Here is a 7867-nt window from a genome sequence, read left to right on the forward strand (position 1 = left end):
ATTTTGGTAGCAGTCTTTCCTGTAGACATATATTATTAAATATGACTGAAAAAGTAAGATTAATAATTCTAACACGAATTTTCTCGATCTTTCTTATGTTTCCTTTCACTGTTGATGGTAATTGAAAAATCAATTCTCCAAAATTCATTTTTATTTCTAGTCTGACGCGACACTTGAGCGCGTTTCATAAAACGTATTACATTTTCAAAGACATTAGTTTACACACACACACAACTATAACTGAATAGAGCTTAAACATCTTCAATTTTATTATACCTGCATTTGGGTGGGGTGTAGACTATATGAAGTGGAGTACAGTGTGTCAAAAAAGCTAACTAGGTGATGCTAAAAAGTCCCCATCACACAGGATGGTTAGTCATACAGAGGCATGTGATAAGCAGTCTGCACTGGCAGACTCCGGATGCATTTTGAGGATATCATCGACACAAGATTGAATAAGGTAGCAGTGGTAATACAAGTCCCCATCTCGCAGGATGGTTAGTCATACAGGGCCATGTATTTAGTAGCCTGCACTGGCAAATTTTGGGTACACTGTGAGGATATCTTCAAGAATACGAGAGTGAATCACAGTGTGATTCTTTCCAAGTTTCGGACAAGGAACTCGGCAATCATACTATAGAATTGATCCTATGAAGTATGATCATATATAGTATGATCATAATTGCAAAGCTCCAGGTACCTCATGCCAGCTGGTCTGAAAGGTTTAATAACTGGGCATTCAGTGATGTAGTGCGGGAGATCGTGCCGTAGTTCCTGCTCACAGAGTTTGCAACTGGAGTGCTCAGGATTGGGAGATCCGTCACCTGCCACAGATAAAAGTAACCCAACCTGATCCTTGCAACCACTGTGTCGCACAGTCTAGTGGACGTTTTGTGCTGCCCATAGATGTAGGTTTCAGATCTGAACAAATCATAGCTTTTTATACTAGTACTTTCAGGTCGTTGGGAGTCAGTAAGTTCTTTCCTATCAGATCTGAATGTTTGGACCAATACAGTTTTGACAGCAGAGATGGGGATTCCTAGATCTAATTCAACTTCAAACTTGTTACACGCTAATTTGGCTGCAATATCTGTCTCATTATGATGGGTTATATTTATGTGTGAAGGTATCCATACAAAGGAGATTCGAGACCCTTTACTCTGTGCATCAATTAGGTCATTTATAATTGGGAGTATGAGGTTCTTGCTGTCGATCTTCCAAGAGAAGTTTTCGATTGCTTGAAGAGCAGACATTGAATCACAGAATATTATTCCTCCTCCAATGTTTTTTAATGTACTGGTTGCTAAGTGTAATGCTGCTAGTTCTGCTTGTGTGGAGGTCAGCCAGTTGTTTAACCTGACACTGACAGTCTTTGTGCAAATATTATTTCTATAAAACCTACATGCCGCTGCAGTCCGTCCAGTAGAGGATTGGACTGAGCCGTCGGTGTAGACACAGTGCTCGTGAGATCTTAGACTCTCGATGGAGGAGACAATTGTTTCAAGAGTGACAGCTTTGAGAAAAGCAAGATTCTCATTATCTTTCTTGGTGACAGGTGTGTATGATACTGGAATGGAGGGGTACAGATAAAGAGGAATATCAGAGACAGGTAGATTGCAGTTAAAAGGAATGTTAAGTTTAATGAGATTGTAAGCATTGTTGCTCAGCCAATTATCATAAAAGGAGTGAGTTGGTATGTCGGCACCAGTCAAAAGGGTGTTAACAGCACTAAATAATTTGTCTCTGAGCAATGCAGGAGATGTAGGGTCTCTCATGACTTTAAGGCAAAAGGTGGTGTTGACTTGCATTATTCTCTCTAGTATGGTTGGAAGCTTCATTTCTTCCATCATGTTTATGTTTCTTGTGCATCTTGGGGCACCAAGAATTATCCTCATGGCCTCATTCTGTACTAATTCAAGTTTGTCCAACACAGAGGGGGGGAAATTAATTAAGTGCAGAGCATTATAATCAACGAGAGATCTAACGAACATCATATAGAATAGTCTAGCATATTTAATATTGATACCAATATTCTTACCAGTAAGTGTTCTCAATGGATTTAGTCTTTCTTTTAATCTACGGTGTAGATAATTTACAATGTCACTGTTAATACCAACTCCAAGGTATTTGTGCTGCCTACACGTTTCAATGTTCAGGTTGTTGACCTTGAAAGTTATAGGGACATGAGTTTTCTCTTGGGGATGGAGAACTCTGGATTTAGTTATAGAGATAACAAGACCACATTCAATGCTTTTAGCAGCGAATGAATCAAGTAGAGCTTGCAGTCTAGTTTGGGAATTTGCAACAATGCATATATCATCGCCATAACAAATGACGGCTTCGTCAGGTAGTGTGGGAATATCAATTGTTAATTTATGCATCAGAACATTGCTAAGTGTTAAGTGCTAAGTCCTACACTGGACTTAGCACTCCACCCTGGGGTGTACCCAACTCAAAGGGTGCACAAAGTTTACTTTTGGCCCCCTTGAAAAGGACTGAGGCGGTTCTGTTACTCAGGTAACCCCTGAGCCATGTCAACAGTCTTCCCTTAACTCCAAAAGAGGCTAGTGTGAGGAGGTGGTTCACCAGCTCACTTACAATAGTGCTCTTATGCCTGTGGGAGCCAGTACACTTGTTAAGTGCACTTGTTAAGTGGGCGGACTTAAGTTTTGTACCAGCAACCGAAACATCTAGTGTTTGGGCTCATGTGAGAGCCCCAGTCATCAGCAGTCCATAAATGTTACCCTGGCCGGGGTGGCATGTCTGTGGACAGTGCTAGAGCTGATAGCATCATCTCATTGTATGGCATGAGGCTAGACTCAGCTTTGCGCGGGAAACAGCTAGGCCGCCGGCGTGGGTGTGGGGCCCCCGCGCTGGCTGCCCACTCGAGTGGTTGTCATGGAGACAGCCGCCATCTTAGTAAACATCTTGAGCCGCCATGTTGGTCGGCCATCTTGGAGTTGCCCTAGGGGCTATGCTACACCGTCGCTGATTGGATGAGAGGGGTAGGCCGCTGTATGCCTTCCTCTCATTGGTTATTCCGAGAAGGACGCGGGAAGAGCCGGTGTGAGCATCATTCTGAACTCAGCCGCCACCTTGTCAAGACGCCACTGTACTCAATTCGGCCAAATTGAAGTATAGGGCGTCATGGTGGCTGGACTACTTCACTACTGATGCTTCCTGCTTCACCTACGACAACGGTCGTCACAGAATCCGGCCGAAGTCGTCGCTTGGAGGGGTTTAAGACATTATTGTATGCAGGGGGTAGAGGTACAGTGATCTGGGATCGTGGGGGAATGTGCATACGAGCAGCAACAGACTCGTAGATCCCATACCAGTGATGATTAGACTTGCTAGTGCTCTGTAGCAGTCGATGGGAACGGGGAAATTCGTGTCAGTGTTAAGGCATTTTCCCATGTTGGTGTGAGACGCTATCGTTGGGCGTGTCACCTGGGTATGAACGCTTCACTTCACCGGGGAGTCGAGGGTGCGAACTCAGCCGTGTTGAGTGGGAGGGGTTCGAGTGTGCGCCAATTTTCCGTATAAGTACTACGGTCAGGAACTACCGCCGCCTACGCCACCCGGGACGAGCCAGCCACCTATAGCGGGGTGCCTGATGTATGGGAATGGTGTGTAAAGCCGGCAGTGTGAATGAGTAAGTACCTATGTGTGTATTTCGGTGATTAGTAGTCTCTAAAGCTTGAATTCGAGGTCAAGTGTTCCGTCACATTGTCACGCAGCACCTGTTCAGGTGGAGTGAATTGTGGGCGAGGAGATTAATCACCTGTGTTGTCATCTTGTCAGTCCAGAGGGACTTAAGTCTGGTGTACACATATGTACAGTGTGTGTGTGTGTGTGGGTACACACGGGAACACAGAATATACATAGATTAGCCAAGGACTGAGAAGGTGTCCATGTAATAAATTATTTTATTTCATTGTGGTAATCATTTTTGATCGTCCGTGGGACGGAGTGATATCATTTCCATGTGTGGTCTTGCAGGTGTGGAATTCCAACACTGAGCGCTCAGGTATGTGTAACGCCAGTGATTCCTGGGAATGATTATTGTGGAGTGTGCCACAGTGTGGCTTAAATTTCTTGTAGTGTTCCCAGGGCCGTGACAAGTGTGATTTATATAAATATATATATTGTGGTTGCAGTATTAATTAACGTAATTTTGGTGCGGTTTGGTGAGTGACGAGGCCGTCTAGAGAGACCGCCCCCGCTCTGTCGAGTAACGTAACTCTCGAGTGTTTATCGGCATGCGTGACCGATAAATCACTCACCCATGTGATTTAAGGAGTGTGAGATTCTCCTTAGTGTTCCCAAAAACGTTTGATAGCTGTAGGCTACATGTGTCAGCAATAATTATAATTATATATATATATATATATATATATATATATATATATATATATATATATATATATATATATATATATATATATATATATATAATCGTAGTGTCACGGTGCCCAGTGTTAGTGTTATTTACTGTGTGGTGATTGCAATATAGTGACCTATGTTCTAGGGGTCATTTGCAGCAGTAAGTGTGTGCAGTATCCTAATATTTGGAAATTGGAGTACTTGCCGTGTGTGTTATTGCAAAGGGGGTTGTTATTTGATGGTGATTGTTGCTAGTGTTGAGCAATCACCGGATGTGATTGCAGTCCAGTAAAACCATTGTGGGGCAGTGTTCTAGAGGGTTCATGTCCTGTATGTTATTTTGCTAGATTCTGCAGTATTGTCATAGCAACCGGATTGTAACGTAAATCACTGTGATTTGTTAGTGTGATTTGTCATTGTCGTGGGGGAACTCGGCTGTAGACGAGTACTTGGATACACATATATTCTCCTGGTTATCTGGTAGGACATCGAAGTCCAGTATTCAGTGAGGTGATTGCGAGGCAATTAATATAACGTAACCAAGGGAACGCCCATTGCTTTAAGAGAATTTGTTCTTTGACAATTTGAGTAACGTAGAATGCGTTTGGGTTAATTTACATTCCTGTAAGCAGCTACGGTAGTCTCGAGGAGCCTAGCCATCAGCCAGATAAGAATTAGAGTATTGTCTGTCGTAATTAACGGTCAGTGGGCCGGGTAATTGACGTGTTTCAGGAAGTCAAAGTAATTAATCTCGATCCTTGTTTGATCGACTCACACGAAGGCTACATTGTTCCATTAACGTAACGTCGTTATCTGCCCGGAAGTACCGGCACTTGATTGACTCGTGAGAGGAGTAACGTCATTTTAGAATAACGTAAACGTGGGGCTAATTACTGTTATTAGTCGCCTGAATTGGTCTGAGTATGGAAGGCTTAGACGGAATTCATACCTTAATGTAAATTGCTGAGCCAGTGTGAAAGGTTGCGTATTTTAATTGTTTAATTATTGATCTTGAGGATAGTAATTAATTACTCTAAAGGTAATCACGAGTGGTTACCGTTCTCTTAGCACTTTGGACATTGTAAATCAGAGTTTACCATCGCTGAGTGATTAGTAACCGATTAACGTAAATTAACGTAACTAGTAAAGAGATTAATCAGCTGTCTGGAAGTACAGGGATTAATGGGATTTTCTCACTGAATGCTCGACGGGTAGAGTGTTGTTTGATTTCCGCGTTACTAGTGACAGTTGTAAGAGTTGTTAATTTAACGTAAATGTTACCTTGTTATTAACGTAAATGTTATTGTGTTATTAACGTAAATCAAATGTCATTGATTGTTGATCGTCCGTGGGACGGAGTGTTAACGTAAGGATTAATTTGAGGAAGGGTGCTGGAGTTGCCAGTGAACCCATTAGTTATTGTTGTCATTGAATGACTACTGATTTGATTGCATTGCAACCGCTGTTGCAGGTGTAGACTGCACTGAGGCGTAGAACTGTTAGGAGGTTACTGGAGACGTATTTCAGAACCTACTGTGTCATTTGTTGTAATTGTGATTATAGATCTGTTAGTTCTTGCTTGCTTGTTGATTCCTCTGTGGTCACGCTTATGTTCGAGTTCATTATGCAGTCCGAGGGGCTGGTGTCTAGCTGTCATTGATAGTGTCACAGGAAGGATTTCGAGTAACGTCATTGACATTTCTTTTGTTTTGTTGTAGTAGTTAGTACTTTATTGAATAAACTAAGTTGTTATGGTTAACACTGTCTTTTCGTTACACCCCCACACATTATTATTGTTATGCAAATGTTCTTCACACTCGACTAAAATTGAGACTAATTTTCTGAGCTTTGGATCAAATATACGGCACCACACAACAATAAATTATTGTTGTGAGAGCCCGTGACCTACTCGTTAGATTCGCTTCGGCGATTGGCGAAGGTCGGCGGCCTAAGTGGGGGGGATTTCAATTTTCATTGGGGTCTCGGCGTTTGCTCGCGCCTAGTCAATTGTTCATACATGGTCCCAAAGTGAGGAATGAGCTGGTTACTACACTGGTGTGTTAGCTAAGCAAGTCTTTCCTCAGGCGACCTAGTTGAATATCACGACAGGAATAAAGGTTAAAGAATAAAGAAAATTCTTAGAAATTTTCCGAGCTAAAATTCCTTATACCAATTATAATTTATTCCAAAACTTCTCACAGTTAACAAATACTAAACTCTCACAGCTAGCTGTTCTAGGATTATTTCTCTGTTTGCTGTATCAAAAGCAGTTTGGAGATCAATAAATGCCGCCTGAGAGTTTGGTCCCTCTCTGATAAAATACTCAGCAAAGCAAGTTTGTGTGCTTCTTCCAGGAAGGAAACCATACAGGTTAGGGGCAAGGTGGGGCTTGATTTGAAACATTAGTCTGTCGAGAATAATTCTCTCAAGAACTTTACACATGCACGACGTCAGAGAAAAGGGCCTAAATTTTTGTGAATTAGGCTTGGGTATTGGTATCATGAGTCCCTGTGTCCAGCGGTCAGGTAAGACACCCTGCCTTAGACTTTGATTAAACAACTCTAGCAAAGGGCTATTTGGCAGCTCAGCAAGTACTCTCATGGTGTTGTATGTGATGCCATCCTCTCCAGGAGAGGTAGCCTTACCTTTCTTGAGTGCATTTTTAATTTCAAAGGGGGTTATGCCATAGTTATCATCAGGCCCTATTTTACTACAGGCAATTTCAATATTGAAGTTACGATTTATTTTGGTACTAGCCAGATAGTTTTGCACATCTAGGGGCAGGCTGCTTATACTAGCAGTGCTTGCATATTGCTGAAGCAGCATGTCGGCATAGTCTACAGGTGAATGGTGATAAAGTTGACGACTGCTACGACGAGAAATCTTTTTAATTTGATTCCACATTTGGGATGAGGATGTTGCCTGATTGATGCAGAAACTGTTCCCAGTGCTGGTTATACACCTCTTCCTTTAGCTCTCTAAACTCTCGGCTGGCTTTAAGAAATATGTTGAGGGTGTGTTTTATACTGCTCAGCTAGGAATAGAACTCTGTCATGCAGGGGCTTAAGGCGTGAGTCAGTGAACCACCTCTGTCCCTTCCTCACTGGTTTGGGTCTTGTGGATTTTACAACATTGTCATAAAAAGCGGTTACTTCAGTGACCAGGTCCTCATATAATACATTGACGGTAGTAAAGCAGTAAGTGTTATACCATTCAGAAATGCGGAATTTGAAGAGCATGTGTAAATTTTCAGGGATATTAATTATTTCTTTCCCAAAGCTTAGGGGTTTGACATTATTGATAGTGTATGAACTGAATATGGCAAAGTGATCACTAACTAATTCATGAACAATTGATCCTCCGACAGCATTGTCAATGAGACCGTGACCAATGACATAATCAAGCCTGCCACCCATGAGGTGTGTGACGTTAGAGGAGTCAAAGTTGCATACGGACATGTTATTATCTCTTAAGTATTTTA

The 7867-nt window shown here is 42.1% G+C and overlaps 1 pseudogene; it reads right to left on the minus strand.

The window, feature by feature from the left end:
- Positions 1-551: 551 nt before the first annotated feature.
- LOC123749798 (small nucleolar RNA U3) lies at positions 552-665 on the minus strand (annotated as a pseudogene).
- Between the last annotated feature and the right edge of the window lie 7202 nt (positions 666-7867).

This window comes from Procambarus clarkii, chromosome 45 (genome assembly GCF_040958095.1).
Source record: "Procambarus clarkii isolate CNS0578487 chromosome 45, FALCON_Pclarkii_2.0, whole genome shotgun sequence".
In the NCBI taxonomy this organism is placed as follows: Eukaryota; Metazoa; Arthropoda; class Malacostraca; order Decapoda; family Cambaridae; genus Procambarus; species Procambarus clarkii.